The sequence below is a fragment of the Lissotriton vulgaris genome, chromosome 2_2 (assembly GCF_964263255.1).
Source record: "Lissotriton vulgaris chromosome 2_2, aLisVul1.2, whole genome shotgun sequence".
NCBI lineage: Eukaryota > Metazoa > Chordata > Amphibia > Caudata > Salamandridae > Lissotriton > Lissotriton vulgaris.
In genome coordinates this window covers 130,498,280-130,512,346 of record NC_141688.1, presented here as the reverse complement: position 1 = coordinate 130,512,346, position 14,067 = coordinate 130,498,280, and the positions used below count along the sequence as shown (strand labels likewise).

Below are 14,067 nucleotides of genomic sequence, written 5' to 3'. Positions count from 1 at the left end.
TTGCTGTGTGCCAGTGTTGAGTGTTTGGCCCTTAAGGATCATGTACCTTATCTTCTGTCAACCGTCATGACGTGAGCATCGGAGGAGCAGCTGTGTAACACATCCCCGTGAAACGCGCATGAACATTTAGTGAATCCGAAGGGTGCCTATCTAAACTTGGATCATTCGATCAATAGTACATTTGTCTTGATAACCGTGCACAGATACACTTGGTTATTATCCTCCTGCTGTGAAACCCACACCCCCAGTCCTTATTCTCTCTGTAACAGAAGTATACATTCCCAGTCTCTCCCCTCACTGTTGGACTTGCATCTGTTGACAGTCTTCTTTTTCCGCTTAACACAGTCCTCTTTTGTCCTTCACGTCTTCCGCTGTAGACTAATTATCTATTATTTTCTAGGGATCTGAGTGTTCTCTGTAGCTAAAAAGCACAATCCCTTTCCAGCCTAATCTATTGGCAGCCTCTTCTTCAGCTGTGGAACAAGCCTTCATTGTCATTTTCCTTTGTAACTATAAATCAGGTGTTTTTTGTTAGTCTCTTTCTGAGCAGCTTTACCACTCCCCTCTAATGGTTATATAAACTTTTAATAGTTCCTTATATGAACCTTTTCCCCCAGGTGACACTCGGCATGGTTAATGGAGCCACAAAACTCCACCGGAAATTACCTCAATGGACCCCATATTGTCCATGGAAGTTGTCACTTTTTTTGCACTCCTCTAAGATCTCAGGATTCCAAGCCTCCATGTTTTCTGGCATGTTTCCCCAGATTTTTTATAGAATTTTTGACACCTTTCTAGCATGTTTTAGATAGATTGATAGCTCTATCGCATGATTAATTCAAATCGTTACAATTCTCATAAAATCTGGAAGAACTAAAAGGCAAACACATTAGAACAATTAGTAAGAACAGTTTAAAAACAAAGTGGGTCACTCTCAATAACATGGACTAATAAATACATATGTTAAAGCATTGACTTGGATCAGAAAGTATCGTTATCAAAGTGCCGATGGCTGCGCTCTTTCCTAGCCAGAAGGAATAAAGTACAAAGTGTCTGAACTGCTGGCCGGGCCAGGTCATGCTTGTGTTAAGGAAATGCATCCTTCGCTTCGCATCACCAAGGACATATTGAATTTTTAGTATGCAACTGGATGCCTCCTTATAAGGCAGAGGCTTAAAGTGAAATTTACACTCATGCCATAATAGGTTAGTCCTATCAATACAGGTTGCCAAGATGTGTGATTTGGAAAAATCGCAGGATGCACGGGCAGCTAAGTTTTAGTTATGATCATATTGGGTCAACCCTACATAGCTCCGATGTGACCTACTTCATAAATTTGACCAATCAAGCCTTCAGCTGCATTTGCTTCTTAGACACATTTCCACTGCGGCCTTGCAAGAGCGGATATTCAGTACTCCGGAAAGTGGCCAAAATATTCTCAACCTCTGAAGTTTGTGTTCAATGCAGACAATGTGTAGCAGGCTGTGCTCTGAAAGGAATTCGGTCAGGCCTTAATCTCCTCAGTTGCCTCTTTTTAGCTCTCGCCTAACCAGCACTTTTTGACGTGAAAAAGTGAATCTTTTTCATTGGTTCCTCTTGCTGACCTTCCTAAATGCCTGCTTTTCATTGGTTAATATGCTCAGTACTCCCTTCCTTTCTACTTTTGTAACCTCCCATTAGGACTGCCCCTGTTACTGTGCTGTTACTCTTCATGTTAATTAACCCCTTCACTGCGGCGGCTATTCTGCCGCAGTGCTAAGGGGGTGGGGGGGCTGCGCGGCGGTCCCGTGCTCGTGACGGAACCGCTCCGTCACGGCACGCGGGTGAGCTGTGCTTTTGACGGAACGATTCCGTCACGGCCCCGCCCGCGCTAGAGAACGTTAGCGCAGGCGCGGAATTCGCGTGGCGCGGGGGCCGTGACGGAACCGTTCCGTCACCAGCACAGCCCATCCGAGTCTCGTGACGGAACGGTTCCGTCACGAGCATGGGAGGGGTTAAGGGGACTTGGTGAGCACTCTTCTTTTTGTTGGCCTGCCTCTGCCCATGTGTGCATGTTATCTTTACTTGCGTAAGCTGTAACGTTCCTGGCCGTATCATGAGCCAGTGCTACCAATTCACTGTTGATGCACGTTCTGCGCTTCGCAGGTTGTTAATTTTTGATTATTTAAACTGGTACAGACTAAAAACAATGTTAATTTTGTTTTGTTGTTGGTGCTTCCCCTGTCATCCCTCCTCGTCACTGCCCCTCATGTTCAGGTTTCCTCCTGGTTGTCCAGACGGCGCAGTTCCCAGCTGCTTCTACTAGGTATTTTTTTTTTTTTAGTTTATCTGCATTCCTGCCATTGTTTTAGTGACGACAACAAGCATCATGTATTTACATTCTATTTATGTTCTATTTCTTATCACCACAATTTTACCAACGCTGAGACTCAAACCCGGTTCCCTAGGTCTGAAGTTGGCAGTTACACCGCAGTCTCTCTCCTGCTGGTTTACTTTTGATTTTGCTTGTTTTATATTATTTACATCAAGCACTTTATGCGTTTGTGGCGGTCACAAAACTTAACGCATCGGTCGATCGTTGGTTATCCCTCCCACTTTGTATGGCGGGAAAGGCGTCGCAGATCAAAATGGTAGTGCTGCCTTGATTTCTATATCTTTTTCTTACTATCCCTTACTACCCGGGTGCGATTTATTTTCAAAACACTGAAGACGGAACTCTGCCAATTATTCTGGGGGAGGTAAACACCCACGGCTGCGATGGACGTTGTTGACACAACCATGTGATAAGGGAGGCTTTGATGTGCCCGATTTCGAGGCATATTATCTATGTGCTCAAGCGCACTATGCATATCATTGGATGGTCTCCACTCCTTACATGCCACAACTGGCAGTCGAAGACTGGATTGCGAACCCACTCCCCCTCAATGGGCTACTACATTGCCCAGTGACGTCCATTGAAACACCGGGCACCTCAGTCACATGCACCATGGATGCTTGGCATCGCATGGCTAAGAGGTTGGAATGCACCTTTCCGTATTCTCCTCGGCTGCCACTGACATACCACCCTAAGCTTGCACTCCTACAGGAACGTGGCTTCCAGCTGCTTTGTCGGCACCTACAGATCAGCTGTTGGGGCAACCTCTTCTCCAATGGCCAGTTCAACTCTGCAGTCCAGTTTTTTTGTATCTTACAACCCTACTCCACTCGACACGTTCTATTACAGGCGTCTGCGCCAGGGGATGAGGGAAATTCAGCCTGACTTTCCCAATGAACCTGAGATCCTATCTCAGTTACACTTCATGTTGTGCTCACAATACGGTTTGCATCTGGTGTCGGGTATGTACCGCCACATTCGGACGGCCAGCCAGGGACCGGAGAACATGGCCCGTTTGCATTGGACTGCTGACCTGGCACTGGAGGTCACTGATGAACAGTGGCTATACTGCTGTAACCTCACTGCTCGGACTTTGGCCAGCAGCAGGCTCAAGATGATACACTACAAATTCCTGCTGCGGCTGTACTATACACCAGTCAAAAAATACAAGTTCCGCTTATCCAGTAATGATAGATGCGACCGCTGTCGCGCGGAACATGCTGGTTTTCTACACCTGGCCTGGGTGTGACCCCTTGTCCATGCCTACTGGCAACAGGTACATTGTGCCCTCGAAACTATGACTGAAGAATCTATAAATCCCGATCCCTTACTGATGCTCCTAGGGTACACACCACATATCACTAAGACTTGTAGGAAGTTCATAGATATCGCTCTGCTTCTTGCAAAACGACGAGTTGCGTGTAGATGGGGTCGTGGCAGGGCCCCCAAGTTTAAGGACTGGCTCGCAGACATGACTCACTGTCAGGAACAATCTGTAATTTTTGCTGAAACACTTCCGGTTTCCAGTAGGCCTAAAGACATCTGGGGTCCTCTGGTCAAGTATATGCTAGCGCAGGGAGATGGGAATGATGATTTGGCTGGAGGCAAGACGCGGACTGGTGGTGATAGCCACGTGGGATGTGATTGAAATGCCATGTGACACTACTTAGGGTTGGCTTATAATTATGACTATTTGCTATGCATATGACTGCATGAACGTACGTCTAGCATATTTTACCACTGTTTAATGTTGCTATGAATGTAAGTCTGGATGAAACCCTCTAGATGCCTCCATACTGTGTTTGCTGCTAGGCGCTCCCATGCTGTACAATGGTTATGAGAAACTATCCTTGATTGACATGCACTTTATACAGCCCGATGCCCTCTTCCCCGCTATGAGATGCTGTTGAATTGCCACGAACTGTTCATGCTGTACAACCAGGTGTTACCACTTAATGCCACAAATACCAACCTTTGTATTGTTTTGTATTGAAAATCCAATAAATAAAGTTTTTTAAAAAAGCACTTTATGCGTTTTGTTTACCTTTCTCCCCACCCGAACCCTCTCGTTTATGTCGATCTGTGAATGTTGCCGGCTAGCTTGCTAGTAGCATTCCTCTAGTTACTTGTATAACCCCCGGTATTCTCTCGCTCCCCCACACGCCCCGCCGCTGCTTCATTTCACTGCCCCGCCCTCATGTCGGTTTCTTCCCCTACTCACCCCCGCATCAACCAGTCCCTGACGGCCGTTGACAAAAGGGTGTTCAGCACGTACTTTCGAGAACTGGGTTTGTAAGTAAATTAAATGTTTGTTTAGAGCATCTGCCAAAGTGCAGGAATTTTATATTACCCTAAGTGCACAGTTCATTAACCCCTTCGATGCTGATGACGAGCTCAGCTCGTCATCAGCCACGGTGGTCGTGTGCGGATGGCGAGCTGAGCTCGTCATCTAACGCGGCTTTTAGAAAAAAGCCGCGTAGCGGAAAAATAACCGCCGCAGCGATGCGGTTAAATATAATTCACTGACTTAAGTTAAACAAGCATTTGCATTGCAATTTGTCTTGCATTACTGAAAGGTTGAGCTATTGGCATTGTCAAATATAATGCAACACCAATATCTCAAACTTTCAGTAATGCGAGGCCTATTGCGTTGCAAATGCTTGTCCTCAAATTGCAATTGGTTGCATTAAGAACGGTTGTCTAGAGGGAGGATTGTAAAGAAATATGGCAAAATTGCCGTGAGTTTCTATCCAGCTCCTCCAGATCCAATGAGGCAGATGCTAATTTGGCCTGCTCCTTTAGTCATTTAGATTTTATTTTGCAGGGCAGTTCCGTAACCCAGATCACTTCATCAGCTAATTCTCATAGGCCCATGGCAAGTTACAATTTCCAGGGTGAATTACCAGTTAAGGTTAGCCATAGTAGATTTCGTTATCAAATTAGAGGGGGCCTCTTTTAGTTTTCAACAATATGCCAGGAATCGTTGAGTAGAGCAGCGGCTTAAACCTTGTTAAATTCCAGTCAAAGCTGAGCTTTCGATGTGGCAACCGGTAATCGGAGGGCATGACAAAAGGTGCTGCACTGCAATTAGTCCAGCAAGTAGGCAAGCTTATTTCTAATAGCAACCATACTGTATAGTAGCATGGGAGTTCATTTGCATTCTATAACTTTACATATCCTACAGACATCTGGTCCACAGAGATTTTTTAACGGTCATATGAATGCAGTGCTAAGTGATTGAGTTGCACTTTTAAGGGTTCGCTTATGAGCATCTGATCGGACCTGTTTCCTCAAACCACGCAAGTATTTATACGTAGTGACTCATTTGCTTTATATTTTTACACTGTCAATTTGCTAGACTTCTCTTTTCTTCACAGTACAGCCAAAGGAAATGATCTTAGTTTTGGTAGTATTTATCTTGATCTAATTTTTCTTATGGTCGCCAGCTAGTTCGTCTTTGAATCCCCACTGTCATCTGATCTGAAAGTATTGTATCGCCCGCACACTGTAGAATTTATAGGCTGCGGCCTGTTGCGGAAACACAAGCCCTCTCCATATCAGCCAATTAACGATTGAAGAGCAGTGGAGCTAATATGCAGTCCTGCTTCAGACCTTTATTCATTAAGCCGTTTTTGAGACCCCCCTATATCGCTGTTAATTTTAACCCATATATCTCTTTACAGCCTGAGGATTGCTGTCAGCAGAGAAGGTGGGATGTTCCACTTGGTTAATTTGGCCCATAAGTCTCCTCTACTGATGTTATCAAAAACTGTGGTGTAATCCATGAAGCATGCATACAACAGTCTGCCCTATTAGGACCAGTTTTGTTCTACCAAAGTGTCTAGGGCCAGTATGTTCTCATCAGTGCTGCACCTTTTCTGAAACCCTGTTTGAAATGATGGGGTTAGATGGTTCTTGGTTACCCATTGCTCCAGTTCTTTCAGCAGCAATGTTGCATAGCGCATTCCACCCACATTCATAAGGGCACGTAGGTTCGAGGCATGTGGGCTGCTGAATTCATATCAGTGCATAGATCGCCGCCTAGTGTTGGGTCTGGATGATTGCACTTTGTTGTCCTGGAAGAATCTTCGAAGTATCACGAGATAGGTGGCTCCTCCCTTGGACTACAGTGCGCATGGGCATCCTCTCCATCTTCAGATTGTTTTTTTCTGCCATTGGGTTCGGATGTTTTTCCTACACTCTAAGTTCGGAATCGAAACAAAACTTTTTTAAAGGCCTTCGGAATCTACGGTATTGTTTCCGCTTGGTGCCTAGTACCTCGGATAAACTTCCTATTTCTCTCCGGTCGTTGACGCGCCCCGTTGGGGCTTTCGACGCCACGTGGGCCTATCGTTGATGGAACGGAGTCAATTTAAATTCTGCCCACAATGCCATTCCAAGTACCCGCATACTGATAGACATCCAGTATGCAACAAGGGCTTGTCACCGGACCATAAAGAAGATTGCCTGGCGTGTGCCCAATTCCGTTCCAAAAAGACGATCTGGAATCGACGGGCCGCGGGGCAAGAGATGCAGAGACCAGCACCAGACCCGGAAAACATTTTCGACGACGACCAAGAGTTCGTCAACGTACAAGACTCGGATCTAGAGATCGTGGCCGTCGAGGACGATTCGGAAGACGAACAGATCCCGCAGGGGCGAACCGTGAGTACACTGCCCCTGAAACGCACTCTACCGAGAACAAAGGCTCCGCTCGAGGCATCGCCAACAGGCCTTAGCCAAGATCAAGACACTGATTCAATAGCCCCGCATTCAAGCTCGGCTACGAATACCAAGAAAAAGCCTTTTGACACTCCAGGCCCAAGTCACGATCTCAAAAAACCAAAGGTTGTCGATCCGAAGGCTGTCGGACCGAAGGTCATCGTACCAAAAGTCGCAGACCCAAAGGCCGCCGAGCCGAGGCTCGATGTACCGGGTAAGCCTTTACAACCAAAGGTCGTCGACCCGAAATGGGGTGTCGACTCGAACGTCGCACCGAAAAAGCCGGTCGAACCGAAAGCAGTCCAACCGAAGAAGGTTGCGCCAAAGCCGATCGACCCGTGCACAACTGCTCCGAAGAACCCAGTCGAACCGAAGAAACCAATCGATTAGACAAAGGACAAACAACCAAAGAAGGTCGAACCTCCGAAAAAAACGGTCCGATCGATCCAAAACAAAGCCTCGGCCCGAAGAAGGCTGGAAAGACACCTAAGCCTATCAAACTGACAAAACCTGTCGATCCAAAAACAAACGTCGAACCAAAAAAGACAAAACCCAAGGATTCGACTCCAAAACCAAGGACAGTGGAAGAAGAACTCTTTCACCCTGATCCTATAGAAGAGGAACAATCAAAACTGTACATAGACCCTGAGACTGGCAAGGTAACAGTTTACCGCGAAAAGAAGAGACCAGTGGACACTGAACCTTCTTCACCAATTCCTCTAAAGAAAAAGAAAGACCCTGCAATTCTCCACTTAGACCTTTTGACCTGTCTCTCCTACTATGCCTACCACGCCTTATGCCCCTTACTCTCCTACACAGTCAGAGTATAATGTAGATTATGCAGAAGAGGCTCCTGAGCAGGATTATAACTATCCACAGGACCCAGAGACACAGGATAACACATGGGACAATCAACAAGACCCATATGATAGACATCCCATCTCTGACACCTCCTCCTACCTAGTTAAACCATCACCCACAAATGATACAGTAGCATTTAACCTACTAGTGGACAGGGCCGCACTATATCACAATGTTGATATGCATAGTGACCCAATAGAGTAGGATTTCCTTTTTGACACATTTGCCTCTTCTGAGAGAACAGTTAAAACACTCCCTATTTTAAAGGGTGTACTAAAACACGCCACGCATATCTTGAAGGATACAGCTAGAGCACGTGTTATCAACCCTAGGGTTGAGAAAAAATATAGGCTGCCCCTACAGACCCCACATACATTAGAGGTCAACTACCACTTTATTCACTAGTTGTAGCTAATGCACGAAAAAGGGCTAGCTCCCAAACAACTGGAGAAGCAACACCTCCCGATAAAGAATCAAAAATCCTTGAAGCCTCAGGAAAAAGAGTGGCTGAACAGGCAGCCAATTCATGGAGAATAGCTAACACGCAGGCTCTACTAGCTCGCTACGATAGGGCACACTACAATAGACTAGAGAGCATACTGCAACATCTACCTGAGCCATTCAAAGAACAAGCTGATGCTCTTATTCAGGAGGGGAAGCTCATCACAAATGCTTCCATTAAATGTGCATTAGACGCAGCAGATATCGCAGCAAGATCCGTTAACACTAGTGTCTTGCTAAGACGACACGCATGGCTACGCATCTCAGGCCTTAAAAGCGAGGTGCAATCTACTATTCTAAACCAGCCGGTCAATCCAGACTTCCTCTTTGGACCAGCAGTAGATAATATTCTGGATAAAATGAAAAAAGACACTTAGACTGCAAAATCAATGGGTGCGCTGCAGTTCCAACAGCATAAAAGCTCCTTTCGGCGCTCATCATACAGAGGAGCTGCACGAGGCAACACGTCACAAGGTGCCTCTGCATATAAAGCCAATACCCCGTCCACCTTCAATGAAGGTCCCAATCGAGTTGGATACAGAGGAATTAGCAATAAGGGGAGCGGACGTGGAGGCAATAACAACAGAGCCTCCACTGCCACAAAACAGTGACTTCAATACACTATACCTCCAGACCACATAACACCGGTCGGAGGAAGAATACAACAGTTCCTACCAGTCTGAAACAACATTACCACAGACAGGTGGGTAAGATAAATTATCCAGTATGGTTACTATCTAGAAGGACTTTTACTCCACCCAACATACCACCCAGACACCGTCCAATGTCCACGGAACACATCGCCCTGTTGCAACAAGAGGTAACAAGTATGCTGGAAAAGGAGGCCATAGAGCCAGCCCCTTTCCAGCACCAAGGAGCAGGAGTATACTCACTATACTTCCTCATTCCCAAGAAGGACGGGTCCCTCAGACCAATACTGGACCTCAGAGCCCTAAACCAGTATATACTTTTGGAGCACTTCCACATGATCACTCGACAGCAAGTCCTCCAGTTGCTAAGGCAAGGAGACTTCCTAGCAACCTTAGACCTCAAGGATGCTTACTTCCACATACCTATACATCCTTCTTACAGGAAGTATCTCAGGTTCACAATCCAAAAACAGCACTATCAATTCAAAGTTCTCCCCTTTGGGGTGACCAGAGCTCCAAGAGTGTTCACAAAATGTCTAGCGACAGTAGCTGCACATCTAAGGAGACAACACATTCACGTTTATCCATACCTGGACGATTAGCTGATACAAGCAAAATCGTACGAACAGTGCAAGAGCCATATGTCTCAAACACTTAAGCTGCTAAACAGCTTAGGCTTAGGCTTCACATGCGTCCACTGCATACACCTCTCTGCAGTGGTGGAACCCACAAAACCTTTCCAAAGGACGACTGTTCCAAGAGCAGGTTCCACAAATGGTGATAACAGTGGACGCATCACTGTTGGGTTGGGGAGCCCACGTACTCCAATACACAGTGCAAGGGCTTTGGACAACCCAGCAGAAAAAATTGCAGATCAACCATTTGGAGTTGCTAGCAATATTTCTAGCTCTAAAAGCATTCCAGAAACACCTGTACAACAAGACTGTGTTCATCCGGACGGACAACATGGCAGCCTAGTACTACATACAGAAACAGGGAGGAACGCACTCTCTACAACTGTCTCACTTAGCGCAAAGCATATGGAAGTGGGCAATTCCAAAAAACATCTTTCTCCTGGCAGAACACCTCCCAGGGAAGGACAATCAGATAGTGGATCTACCCAGCAGACACAGCCAGCAACTACACGAATGGGAGATTCACCCCCAAGTCCTCGAACCATTCTTTCAAAAATGGGGGCACCCAGAAATAGACCTGTTTGCTACAAAAGAAAACTCAAAATGCCAGTACTTTGCTGCCAGGTTCCCACATCCATTGTCTCAGGGCAATGCGATATGGATGAACTGGTCAGGCAGATTTGCGTACGCTTTTCCCCCAGCTCCACTAATTCCACTAGTGGCACGCAAACTCCGGCAACAGTCAGTCACAATGATCCTAGTTGCTCCAACATGGGCAAGGCAGCCATGGCACACAACATTCCTAGAACTCTCAGTAGTGCCTCATCAAAGACTAAAACTCACACCCAGTCTTCTGACTCAGAGCCATGTAGAAATCAAACAGCCAGATCTCAATCAGTTGAACCTAGTGATCTGGCTCCTGAAGTCTTAGAGTTCGGATACCTTAACTTGCCTCCAGACTGCATGAACATCATTAAGGAGGCAAGAAGGTCAACTACTAGGGCATGTTATGCAGCTAAATGGAAAAGATTTTTCATTTACTGTAACCATAACCAAATCAATCCATTAGATGCTTCTATACAAAACATCATATGCTACCTATTGCACCTTCAAAGGTGCAACCTAGCTTATTCTTCTATAAGACTACACTTAGCTGCTATAGCAGCATACCTCCAAAACAGACAACACCTTTCACTGTTTAGAGTACCAGCAATAAAAGCGTTCATGGAGGGCCTCAAAAGAGTAATTCCTCCAAAACCCCACCTTCACCAGTCTGGAATCTAAACGTTGTACTCACCAGACTTATGGGGCCTCCTTTTGAACCCCTACATTCATGTGAACTACAATTTCTCACATGGAAGGTGGCTTTCCTTATAGCTATTACCTTACTTAGAAGAGTTAGCAAGCTACAAGCACTAACTATTCAAGAACCCTTTATGCAAATCTACATGCAAACAGGGTAGTACTTAGAACAAACCTAAACTTTATGCCAAAAGTCCTATCCAATTTCCACATCAACCAATCTATAGAGCTGCCAGTGTTCTTCCAAAATCCACAGTCAGTAGCTGAAAGAGCCCTACACACCCTAGATGTCAAAAGAGCTCTGCTATATTGACAGGACAAAGGCATTCAGAAAAACAAAACAATTGTTTGTTGCTTTTGCACCACAACATAAAGGAAATCCCATATCAAAGTCAGGAATAGCCAGATGGATAGTTAAATGCATTCAAATATGCTATCAAAAAGCTAAACGCATTTTAACAGTCCCCCCAAGAACACACTCCACATGCAAAATGGGGGAATCCATGGCTTTCCTAGGGAATATCCCCCTTGAGGATATCTGTAGAGCAGCCACATGGTCTACCATACACACTTTCACAAAACATTATTGTGTAGACGTACGTTCCAAACAGCAAGCTGCTGTAGGACAGGCTGTTCTTAAAACTCTTTTTCAAACTGCTGCAGGTGGCACAGGTGACCACCGCTAGAGGAGATACTGCTATTCAGTCTATGCACAGATATGAATTCAGCAGCCAACATGCCTCGAACGGAATATTCTACTTACCGGGGGGCGGAGCTAGCCGGCGTCGATGGCGGACGTGTGAGCCTTCGGCTCCTCGCATAGCCCCGGAATAATCCTGTTAAAATATCCTTAACTGTGCCGAACATGTCATAGCGAGCTCACGAACACCTGCTGGCACCCCCGACTGCCTTTGGAGAACTTTTGGACCGGCTGCGTGTGAGCCTTCCCGACCATTTGAGGGTGCTGCACCCGGCGACGCGGCAGTGGTGGACTAGACCGGCAGCCGCGCACTATCCTGGAGAGGTGGCCGGGCGACGTCATTGACGTGCGGCCTCAACGCTGAGAGTGATCGGGCTGGGTGCGGACCGGACCGAAAATTGGATTTATCACTGCTTGAGGAGCTCTCTCCCTCCTATTCGGCGACTGCTCATAAGTGAAGGGCCCGGAGGCTCTGCGACAGGGGGAAGCACACAACTCTGAACTTCTGCGCCACGAGGTGGAGCGCCCATTAACTTGGTGCCATAGCCTATCTGGTTCCCCGCTGCGGCGAACCGCCATCCTGCCGCCCCCTGGGGGGAGGTAGACCGGGGCAGGAACTGTGGTCCTGACTGCCTTCTAAGCCGTGTAGGTGAGAGACTTGCTGCAGCGCAGGGAAGGGCTTCGTCCGCCATTGCAGACGCCATCTTGGTCGCGTCGGAAACCCGGAGACTGGTGGCAGTACTTCGCTTGCTTACGAAGATCCCAGGGTTGCATACGTGGCCTGCTGCCGTAGAGGGGCTCCCCCGCTCTACAACTCAACACATTGGGGACTGCGATGGGGAAGAACGACACGGCCCAGGGGAAACTATCCTTTGAACGGCGCCGTCCAAAAGGGTCGGAGGTGGCGGCGCCGGAGACATCGCCGAAGGGAGCCACGGCGACAGCCCCGGCACCCACGGAACTCAGAGACATGTTAGCTGCAATGGAGAAAGGCATACAAGATAGCATTGCATCTGTGGGCACCAAGATAGACGCTCTGTCCTACCACATGGATCGCATGGCGGAGCGTTTGGATAAACATGCGGAGCGCCTCGACATGGCGGAGCGCCGTCTCACCGAAGCGGAGGAGGCTCAAACAGAGTGGGACAAAGAAAGAAAGCAGTTCGATAGGCTTCTTCATGTTATCCGGGACAAGACAGAGGACTTGGAGGCGCGCTCCCGCAGATCCAACCTCCGCATCACAGGCGTAGCGGAAACTACACAGACGGGGAAGATGGAGCTGTACGTAGAGAAACTGCTGAAGCTTCTACTGGGTGAGGAAGTGTTTTCCCCCATGTTCATTGTGGAACGAGCGCACCGCACGTTGGGCCCACAACCTCAGCCTGGCGCGCCTCCTCGCCCCATTATCGCAAAGTTACTTAACTACCGCGACAGAGACACGGCCCTTCGAATGGCGAGGGAGAAGGGCAAACTACAACATGAGGGTATGGATATCTCCATATACCCGGACTTCACAGCCAAGGTGCAGGAAGAGAGGCGACAGTTTGCGCCATACAAGAAACAACTCAGAAATTTGGGCCTGGACTATGCGATGTTGTATCCCGCCAAGCTCCGCATAAACACCGGTGGGAGGTCGTATTACTTCACGGACCCTAAGGAACTTCACAAGTCCCTGAAAACTTGGACGCGGGAGCGGAAGGAGGCCCGGCGAGGCCAGGACGATGAAGCCGACTCGGCATCGAACCTGGAAGAACAGGACTAGAGGTCACTGCAGAGAGGTTTGGTACTCTTCCATGGAGGCGTTCACATGACCCTGGCACCACAAGGACTCCATGTTTGCAGAGGCCCGAGAGGTCTACATTCGCTACGCAGGGGTTGCTTTGTTGGGGTGTGGAGATCTGCTCGGACATAGGTCCCAAGCACTGCTGGTAAGGTAGCGGACGCAACGGGGGAAGGTTTCATGGACAAAAGCTGCAGAACTGGGGGGATCAGTATGGGTGGGGGAGGGCGGTTATACTTGCTACTAGAGGGGCACTGTTACATAAGGGGGGCCGGTCTGAGGCGCTGATCACACATTCCTTCGGAACAGTTGGTGGTGAACTATTTTGGCGCGCTCTGCCCTGGTGCCTTTGGTTGAGATACTCTTTGAGGGGTTAGTGTTGAACTGTTGAACGCTACACTTGAGGAGGGTTGATGGGGGGGTTTTTTGGGTCCTGTCTGACCAGGTTGGGGGAGGTCGGCTGTGGGTGGGTTGGTGCTCGAGGGATGGGGGCTGGGATTTGGTTTGTTGGGGTGAGATGTTGCCTGGGGTTGTTTGTGGGG

General features: G+C 47.7%; 1 protein-coding gene across 1 annotated transcript in view; it reads left to right on the top strand.

Annotated features, from left to right (window-relative positions):
- The window catches only part of LACTB (lactamase beta), a 184,986-nt gene that overhangs the window by 140,719 nt on the left and 30,200 nt on the right, over positions 1 to 14,067 (top strand). The window lies entirely within an intron of this gene.